An 11,138-nucleotide genomic window follows, 5' to 3' on the forward strand; every position below is an offset into this window, starting at 1 on the left:
TGCTTGAGGACTCCAGGATCGTAGAGGTTATAGAAATGGATATTCCCCTTTGACTATGTAGAAGACAAGAGTGATGTAAACCATGTGTGCCTCCCTGTGGAGATGTATGGACTCCAGGGAAGAGAATGTAAGAGTAAACGCCTGTCCTGTCAATAAAGCCTGTCCTGTTTGTATAAAAGTTCCTGGCGCCCTTTATTACCACACTGAGAGATTACATTACCAGCCAGCCGAATGCCAGCACTCTGAGAAGGTAGAGAGAGTCTGTGTCAGTACACCTACACTTCCTCATAGTAACACTTCTTGAGCCAAGCAAGGAGAGGTTACATTCACAAGATAGAAAAAAGTTACATAGCGATATTTTCTAAGCAGTCTTTTTCCAAAAGGCACTTTCCAGCTCTGTAACATACCTTACAGCCCATACAAGTCAATGGGATGTAAGGTGTCTTTCACAACCAGTGTGTCTTATAGCAGAAGAATGCAGAGCAAACATAGGCCACTGTGATTAACTATACACGGCAGAACTTCACATTGTGCATGCCTACAATTGTGCTCTTCTACACCTCTGTCTAACTCTCCTTTCTTACAGTAGGTGACAAGACTTCTCTCCAGTCCAATAAGTTAAACTCCTGAACCCCCTTTCAACAGTCCTGTTTTGGTGTCTCTGCACATCTTTAAAATAAACCAAATTCCCATGACACTGTTCCTTATTCCTTCTCTCAAGCTTTAACACAACCCCCCTGTACTAAACAACAGTACTTATTCAATATCACTTTTTCCCAAACTCTGGTCCTACTGTATGACAACCTGTAACTTTGTAAAGAGTGACACCCTGTGCTCATTTGCATGTCATTACCCAGAATCCCTGACTGCAGTGGAAGCACTGTTTGCTAAGCGATAATGGAGAAAGACAGGGTTGCAGACCTGTCTGAGACATGCAAATTCACCACACGTGATTTTTTTCTATACTGTACCCCAGAGCAGGGGCACGCAAACTTTTTTTTTGCTGCACCCCCCCCCCCCCTCCTGCCTCCTCTCCTCCGTTGTGCGCCCCCCCCTCCTTACCTTGCACGGGGTTGTGTGACGTCACGTGACCCGCGGCGTCATTCAACGTCACGTTACCAAGACAATCGTGACATCACAAGACCCCGCGGCGTCATTGTCACGCGTCCTAAAGCCAGCTGAATCCCGGTAAGTAGAGGTTGCAGAGGCCTCGCGCGGTCCCCCAGCATTTAATTGAAATGCCTTAAGGAAGAGTGCAGGACCTCTGCAACAGCGCGCGCCCCCCAATAAATCTCCCAGATTGCGCACCGCTGCTCTAGAGAGAGTACATTCTCCTTTCTAGTTTTCTCTTGCACTGTTACCTGCTACTTTACTTCATCCCCTGACAATAAATGAAATGAATCTTTTGTGTCTTAATCTGAACTCGCGTTGAACTCTTCAGCTTCTCTTTCGGCTCTGGCTATATCCCCTGTTTTCAAGCAATCTTTGATAACTCCAATACACAGAACCCACCTCTCAAGACCGACTTTTATTTACCCTCTGCAATGAGGTTTTCAGCCTGCACACTTTTTATTTGTTTCTCTCTAGCTTCTCTACATCCTCCCAACTCATGTAATGATTTCCCCCCCCCCCCCCTTCAAATTAATCTACATATAGATGTAGCCAGCCGCAGCAGGTTAATCCTACCAAGCGAGCCACCAGCATGACAGAGCTGTGCAGGGGGACAGAAGGAGTCTCTGTCCGTGTCTCCCCGAGCAGCTCAGAAGCAGTGAGTCCGGTCTGTCCTGCTTTGGAGACTGCTTCTGTCACTCTGCGCAGCTTATGTTGATTTGTGGCTGGCTTGGTAGGATTAATGCTGCAGGTGTCCCATTTAGAAGTGAAAAAGAATTTGAAGTACGCAACAAAATAACTACAGGCATAGCCCGGTTTAAGGACACTCACTTTAAGTACACTCGCGAGTATGGACATATCGCCCAATAGGCAAACAGCAGCTCACGCATGCGCCTGTCAACACATCATGAATAGCAATACCACCACCCTACCTGTACCAAATCTGTGCGCAAGCGGGGAGACTATAGAGCGTGTTACAAATGCATTATTTACATCATATATGCACGTATATGACGATTGCAGTACAGTACATGCATTGATAAGTGGAAAAAAGGTAGTGCTTCACTTTAAGTACATTTTCGCTTTACATACATGCTCCGGTCCCATTGCGTACGTTAATGCGGGGTATGCCTGTACTAGTGATGGTGACAGTAATATAAAAGCAGGTGAATACTGCATGTAAACATACATATATAAGGAGACAAGAGGTACTCCTAAAAAGATCCCCATTTACTGCACAGCAAAGCCGCAAATAATTATCAGGTATAATAACCCACTAGAAATATAGTATAGGCTATAAGGGTACAATTAAGTAACCGGTCCCAGCACTGTGGGAGGACAACTACCACTAAAATGCCCAAAGGCAGAAAATAATAAATTGTTTAATATTTATCAAAGATCGACGCAGTAACACATACTCAAAACAACCATAAAATCAATTAAAACTTATATCACGGGTGATGCAGGGTAAAGGGATATCTAGGGTTAAATCCCAAATATTATTGTATATCCCCTCACCAGATCCTGGTTTGTAGTATGAGACAGAAATAAGTGAATACAGGTTAATGAGCGTATAGCACTGGACCCTCATGTCTCAGGGTAGGGTGCTGGTGAAAGTATTACTGATCAATGAACGCTGTAAATGATCTAATAAGTGTCAGTAGCCAGACAGCATACTAACAACATGTGGTACAGTGAATACAAAGGGGTGTATACGGATAAGTCTCAAATCCTCATATACCACATATAGCCAGTGAGAATATTATTGTCACACGATCGATATATCATAAGTACACAGTGTGCATTCAAATACCAAAGTGCAGAAATAAGCAGCGACGCATACATTCATTGTCAAGGCATAAATAACCTGTACTCAGCAGTCCCAGCTCGACCCACCCTACTACAAACGCTCAGGAACAATCTCACCCGTGACTATACACAACGTCAACGCGATGACGTCATGTCGACGTACGTTTCGCGCATAAGGGGCTGGCGCTTTGAATTGGTTAATTATAACGTCTGCAGCAGTAAATGAGGGGGTGGCTCGGCACCCCCCTAAACACTAAAGAAATGGAAACAAAAAAACAGCGCAAAACGCAAATAGTGAAGTAAATCAAAATATTATTGTATAAAAAGTAGGGATAAATATTCTGCGTACATCAAAAAGCTAGATCATAAGCATTGAGTGTGCACAGCACACAAGTTACCACTCGACAAGTAGGGGTTCAGGAGTCAGGAACTGGTCTCTCTGGCAGGCATCTACGATGGTATCTGTGGGATTCCTCCTCAGTACAGGCAACCGGAGATGATGATACCGCCTCTGTAGAAACCCTCCCTTCGGTCAGATGGTGTTAAAAATGTCCAAAGTTCTTTCAATGGTATAGGCACGGCAGCAGTCCCCAGATTGAACAGTAAGGGGGACCCTAACCATACAGAGTGTGCTCTGAAACCGGCACAGCAAAAGCCGGGAGCGGTCACTCACACAGAGGTCTCTCTGGTTAGAAATGCCGTTGCTCCGTCGTAGTGCGCCGAATGATGACATCACAGTCGCGGTTCACAAGAATCAAGGCACAGGAATGAAATGACTCGCAATGATGCCAAAAAATAATGCAGCAATAACCTACTAGACACAGGTGTTAATAAAATCCTACGCGTTTCGTAGTATGACACTACTTCATCAGGGAATAGAAATAACATTTCTCAGAGGCATTAAATACCCCTCATGCACTACCCATTGGTTTGCTAATTAGCACAAGGCTACCAATCAAACTGGCAGGGCAGCAGTCAGCATGACTGGAGAAATGTTTTTTATTTAACACACAAAACAACAACTTTATTGATATTAACAAAGAAACTTAAAATGCGCAAATATTAAGCAATAAAGGATAGTCTGTAATAAAAGAAACGCAGTGTTAAAAATAAATTTGAATCATAATTTAAAACAAAGACCACAATTGGGAAATAAAGGGGAAGGGGAAAAAAAGTGTCATAAATAAGAGAATAATGCTCAATATAAAGCCCAAACGTCCACATCCTCGTTTAACCCTTTCGGGAATAAGGTTTCTAATTTATGGATCCAGTATGTTTCTCTGGATGAAAGGGTTTTAACCCTATCACCTCCCCTTCTATTACACGGTATCTGTTGAATTCCTTAAAAGTCAAACAAGAGGGATCTTTATTATGGTGAGACATATAGTGTTGTGACACACTATGCTTTTCAAAGCCATTTTTAATGTTCCCGATGTGTTCTTGTATACGAACTTTGAGACTGCGTTTAGTCCTACCGACATACTGATAGCCACATCCACATTCCAAAAGATAGACTATAAACATAGAAGTGCAGAAAATAAAATCATCAATGGGAAAAACCTCGCTGGTTGTTTTAGATATAATCCTATTTCTATCAGGGTGTAGGCATTTACATACTGAACATCTACCACAAACATGGTTCCCTTGGGGTTTAGTACCTAACTAACCTCTTTGTAACCTTCTATCCGGGGTTGGATATATATCACTGGGAGCTAGTATGTTTTTTAGATTCCTAGCCCTCCTGTATATAAATCGTGGTTTGTTGATCAAATGTGTCCCCAGAATAGGATCGTTGCAAAGGATGCCCCAATTTTTAATAAAAATGTTTTCTACCAGCATGACAGAGCTGTGCAGGGGGACAGAAGGAGTCTCTCTCTGTCTCCCAGAGCAGCTCAGAAGCAGTGAGTCCGGTCTGTCCTGCTTTGGAGACTGCTTCTGTCACTCTGCGCAGCTTATGTTGATTTGTGGCTGGCTTGGTAGGATTAATGCTGCAGGTGTCCCATTCAGAAGTGAAAAAGAATTTGAAGTGCGCAACAAAATAACTACTAGTGATGGTGACAGTAATATAAAAGCAGGTGAATACTGCATGTAACCCTTAAATTTAAACTTAATAGTTAAAACCACATAATACCACAATGGGATAATAAAAATTTATACATAACCGTGACGAGTGGTTAATTATAACGTCTGCAGCCGTAAATGAGGGGGTGGCTCGGCACCCCCCTAAACACTAAAGAAATGGAAACAAAAAAACAGCGCAAAACGCAAATAGTGAAGTAAATCAAAATATTATTGTATAAAAAGTAGGGATAAATATTCTGCGTACATCAAACAGCTAGATCATAAGCACTGAGTGTGCACAGCACACAAGTTACCACTCGACAAGTAGGGGTTCAGGAGTCAGGAACTGGTCTCTCTGGCAGGCATCTACGATGGTATCTGTGGGATTCCTCCTCAGTACAGGCAACCGGAGATGATGATACCGCTTCTGTAGAAACCCTCCCTTCGGTCAGATGGTGTTAAAAATGTCCAAAGTTCTTCCAATGGTATAGGCACGGCAGCAGTCCCCAGATTGAACAGTAAGGGGGACCCTAACCATACAGAGTGTGCTCTGAAACCGGCACAGCACAAGCCGGGAGCGGTCACTCACACAGAGGTCTCTCTGGTTAGAAATGCCGTTGCTCCGTCGTAGTGCGCCGTATGATGACGTCACAGTCGCGGTTCACAAGAATCAAGGCACAGGATTGAAATGACTCGCAATGATGCCAAAAAATAATGCAGCAATAACCTACTAGACACAGGTGTTAATAAAATCCTACGTGTTTCGTAGTATGACACTACTTCATCAGGGAGTAGAAATAACATTTCTCAAAGGCACTACCTATTAGCACAAAGCTACCAATCAAACTGGCAGGGCAGCAGTCAGCATGACTGGAGAAATGTTTTTTATTTAACACACAAAACAACAACTTTATTGATATTAACAAAGAAACTTAAAATGCGCAAATATTAAGCAATAAAGGATAGTCTGTAATAAAAGAAACGCAGTGTTAAAAATAAATTTGAATCATAATTTAAAACAAAGACCACAATTGGGAAATAAAGGGGAAGGGGAAAAAAAGTGTCATAAATAAGAGAATAATGCTCAATATAAAGCCCAAACGTCCACATCCTCGTTTAACCCTTTCGGGAATAAGGTTTCTAATTTATGGATCCAGTATGTTTCTCTGGATGAAAGGGTTTTAACCCTATCACCTCCCCTTCTATTACACGGTATCTGTTGAATTCCTTAAAAGTCAAACAAGAGGGATCTTTATTATGGTGAGACATATAGTGTCGTGACACACTATGCTTTTCAAAGCCATTTTTAATGTTCCTGATGTGTTCTTGTATACGAACTTTGAGACTGCGTTTAGTCCTACCGACATACTGATAGCCACATCCACATTCCAAAAGATAGACTATAAACATAGAAGTGCAGAAAATAAAATCATCAATGGGAAAAACCTCGCTGGTTGTTTTAGATATAATCCTATTTCTATCAGGGTGTAGGCATTTACATACTGAACATCTACCACAAACATGGTTCCCTTGGGGTTTAGTACCTAACTAACCTCTTTGTAACCTTCTATCCGGGGTTGGATATATATCACTGGGAGCTAGTATGTTTTTTAGATTCCTAGCCCTCCTGTATATAAATCGTGGTTTGTTGATCAAATGTGTCCCGAGAATAGGATCGTTGCAAAGGATGCCCCAATGTTTAATAAAAATGTTTTCTACCAGCATGACAGAGCTGTGCAGGGGGACAGAAGGAGTCTCTCTCTGTCTCCCCGAGCAGCTCAGAAGCAGTGAGTCCGGTCTGTCCTGCTTTGGAGACTGCTTCTGTCACTCTGCGCAGCTTATGTTGATTTGTGGCTGGCTTGGTAGGATTAATGCTGCAGGTGTCCCATTCAGAAGTGAAAAAGAATTTGAAGTGCGCAACAAAATAACTACTAGTGATGGTGACAGTAATATAAAAGCAGGTGAATACTGCATGTAACCCTTAAATTTAAACTTAATAGTTAAAACCACATAATACCACAATGGGATAATAAAAAATTATACATAACCGTGACGAGTGGTTAATTATAACGTCTGCAGCCGTAAATGAGGGGGTGGCTCGGCACCCCTCTAAACACTAAAGAAATGGAAACAAAAAAACAGCGCAAAACTCAAATAGTGAAGTAAATCAAAATATTATTGTATAAAAAGTAGGGATAAATATTCTGCGTACATCAAACAGCTAGATCATAAGCATTGAGTGTGCACAGCACACAAGTTACCACTCGACAAGTAGGGGTTCAGGAGTCAGGAACTGGTCTCTCTGGCAGGCATCTACGATGGTATCTGTGGGATTCCTCCTCAGTACAGGCAACCGGAGATGATGATACCGCCTCTGTAGAAACCCTCCCTTCGGTCAGATGGTGTTAAAAATGTCCAAAGTTCTTTCAATGGTATAGGCACGGCAGCAGTCCCCAGATTGAACAGTAAGGGGGACCCTAACCATACAGAGTGTGCTCTGAAACCGGCACAGCAAAAGCCGGGAGTGGTCACTCACACAGAGGTCTCTCTGGTTAGAAAAACCGTTGCTCCGTCGTAGTGCGCCGTATGATGACATCACAGTCGCGGTTCACAAGAATCAAGGCACAGGAATGAAATGACTCGCAATGATGCCAAAAAATAATGCAGCAATAACCTACTAGACACAGGTGTTAATAAAATCCTACGCGTTTCGTAGTATGACACTACTTCATCAGGGAATAGAAATAACATTTCTCAGAGGCATTAAATACCCCTCATGCACTAACCATTGGTTTGCTAATTAGCACAAGGCTACCAATCAAACTGGCAGGGCAGCAGTCAGCATGACTGGAGAAATGTTTTTTATTTAACACACAAAACAACAACTTTATTGATATTAACAAAGAAACTTAAAATGCGCAAATATTAAGCAATAAAGGATAGTCTGTAATAAAAGAAACGCAGTGTTAAAAATAAATTTGAATCATAATTTAAAACAAAGACCACAATTGGGAAATAAAGGGGAAGGGAAAAAAAAGTGTCATAAATAAGAGAATAATGCTCAATATAAAGCCCAAACGTCCACATCCTCGTTTAACCCTTTCGGGAATAAGGTTTCTAATTTATGGATCCAGTATGTTTCTCTGGATGAAAGGGTTTTAACCCTATCACCTCCCCTTCTATTACACGGTATCTGTTGAATTCTTTAAAAGTCAAACAAGAGGGATCTTTATTATGGTGAGACATATAGTGTCGTGACACACTATGCTTTTCAAAGCCATTTTTAATGTTCCTGATGTGTTCTTGTATACGAACTTTGAGACTGCGTTTAGTCCTACCGACATACTGATAGCCACATCCACATTCCAAAAGATAGACTATAAACATAGAAGTGCAGAAAATAAAATCATCAATGGGAAAAACCTCGCTGGTTGTTTTAGATATAATCTTATTTCTATCAGGGTGTAGGCATTTACATACTGAACATCTACCACAAACATGGTTCCCTTGGGGTTTAGTACCTAACTAACCTCTTTGTAACCTTCTATCCGGGGTTGGATATATATCACTGGGAGCTAGTATGTTTTTTAGATTCCTAGCCCTCCTGTATATAAATCGTGGTTTGTTGATCAAATGTGTCCCCAGAATAGGATCGTTGCAAAGGATGCCCCAATGTTTAATAAAAATGTTTTCTACCAGCATGACAGAGCTGTGCAGGGGGACAGAAGGAGTCTCTCTCTGTCTCCCCGAGCAGCTCAGAAGCAGTGAGTCCGGTCTGTCCTGCTTTGGAGACTGCTTCTGTCACTCTGCGCAGCTTATGTTGATTTGTGGCTGGCTTGGTAGGATTAATGCTGCAGGTGTCCCATTCAGAAGTGAAAAAGAATTTGAAGTGCGCAACAAAATAACTACTAGTGATGGTGACAGTAATATAAAAGCAGGTGAATACTGCATGTAACCCTTAAATTTAAACTTAATAGTTAAAACCACATAATACCACAATGGGATAATAAAAAATTATACATAATCGTGACGAGTGGTTAATTATAACGTCTGCAGCCGTAAATGAGGGGGTGGCTCGGCACCCCTCTAAACACTAAAGAAATGGAAACAAAAAAACAGCGCAAAACGCAAATAGTGAAGTAAATCAAAATATTATTGTATAAAAAGTAGGGATAAATATTCTGCGTACATCAAACAGCTAGATCATAAGCATTGAGTGTGCACAGCACACAAGTTACCACTCGACAAGTAGGGGTTCAGGAGTCAGGAACTGGTCTCTCTGGCAGGCATCTACGATGGTATCTGTGGGATTCCTCCTCAGTACAGGCAACCGGAGATGATGATACCGCCTCTGTAGAAACCCTCCCTTCGGTCAGATGGTGTTAAAAATGTCCAAAGTTCTTTCAATGGTATAGGCACAGCAGCAGTCCCCAGATTGAACAGTAAGGGGGACCCTAACCATACAGAGTGTGCTCTGAAACCGGCACAGCAAAAGCCGGGAGTGGTCACTCACACAGAGGTCTCTCTGGTTAGAAAAACCGTTGCTCCGTCGTAGTGCGCCGTATGATGACATCACAGTCGCGGTTCACAAGAATCAAGGCACAGGAATGAAATGACTCGCAATGATGCCAAAAAATAATGCAGCAATAACCTACTAGACACAGGTGTTAATAAAATCCTACGCGTTTCGTAGTATGACACTACTTCATCAGGGAATAGAAATAACATTTCTCAGAGGCATTAAATACCCCTCATGCACTAACCATTGGTTTGCTAATTAGCACAAGGCTACCAATCAAACTGGCAGGGCAGCAGTCAGCATGACTGGAGAAATGTTTTTTATTTAACACACAAAACAACAACTTTATTGATATTAACAAAGAAACTTAAAATGCGCAAATATTAAGCAATAAAGGATAGTCTGTAATAAAAGAAACGCAGTGTTAAAAATAAATTTGAATCATAATTTAAAACAAAGACCACAATTGGGAAATAAAGGGGAAGGGAAAAAAAAGTGTCATAAATAAGAGAATAATGCTCAATATAAAGCCCAAACGTCCACATCCTCGTTTAACCCTTTCGGGAATAAGGTTTCTAATTTATGGATCCAGTATGTTTCTCTGGATGAAAGGGTTTTAACCCTATCACCTCCCCTTCTATTACACGGTATCTGTTGAATTCCTTAAAAGTCAAACAAGAGGGATCTTTATTATGGTGAGACATATAGTGTCGTGACACACTATGCTTTTCAAAGCCATTTTTAATGTTCCTGATGTGTTCTTGTATACGAACTTTGAGACTGCGTTTAGTCCTACCGACATACTGATAGCCACATCCACATTCCAAAAGATAGACTATAAACATAGAAGTGCAGAAAATAAAATCATCAATGGGAAAAACCTCGCTGGTTGTTTTAGATATAATCCTATTTCTATCAGGGTGTAGGCATTTACATACTGAACATCTACCACAAACATGGTTCCCTTGGGGTTTAGTACCTAACTAACCTCTTTGTAACCTTCTATCCGGGGTTGGATATATATCACTGGGAGCTAGTATGTTTTTTAGATTCCTAGCCCTCCTGTATATAAATCGTGGTTTGTTGATCAAATGTGTCCCCAGAATAGGATCGTTGCAAAGGATGCCCCAATGTTTAATAAAAATGTTTTCTACCAGCATGACAGAGCTGTGCAGGGGGACAGAAGGAGTCTCTCTCTGTCTCCCCGAGCAGCTCAGAAGCAGTGAGTCCGGTCTGTCCTGCTTTGGAGACTGCTTCTGTCACTCTGCGCAGCTTATGTTGATTTGTGGCTGGCTTGGTAGGATTAATGCTGCAGGTGTCCCATTCAGAAGTGAAAAAGAATTTGAAGTGCGCAACAAAATAACTACTAGTGATGGTGACAGTAATATAAAAGCAGGTGAATACTCCATGTAACCCTTAAATTTAAACTTAATAGTTAAAACCACATAATACCACAATGGGATAATAAAAAATTATACATAACCGTGACGAGTGGTTAATTATAACGTCTGCAGCCGTAAATGAGGGGGTGGCTCGGCACCCCTCTAAACACTAAAGAAATGGAAACAAAAAAACAGCGCAAAACGCAAATAGTGAAGTAAATCAAAATATTATTGTATAAAAAGTAGGGATAAATATT

The sequence above is a fragment of the Ascaphus truei genome, chromosome 1 (genome assembly GCF_040206685.1).
Source record: "Ascaphus truei isolate aAscTru1 chromosome 1, aAscTru1.hap1, whole genome shotgun sequence".
In the NCBI taxonomy this organism is placed as follows: domain Eukaryota; kingdom Metazoa; phylum Chordata; class Amphibia; order Anura; family Ascaphidae; genus Ascaphus; species Ascaphus truei.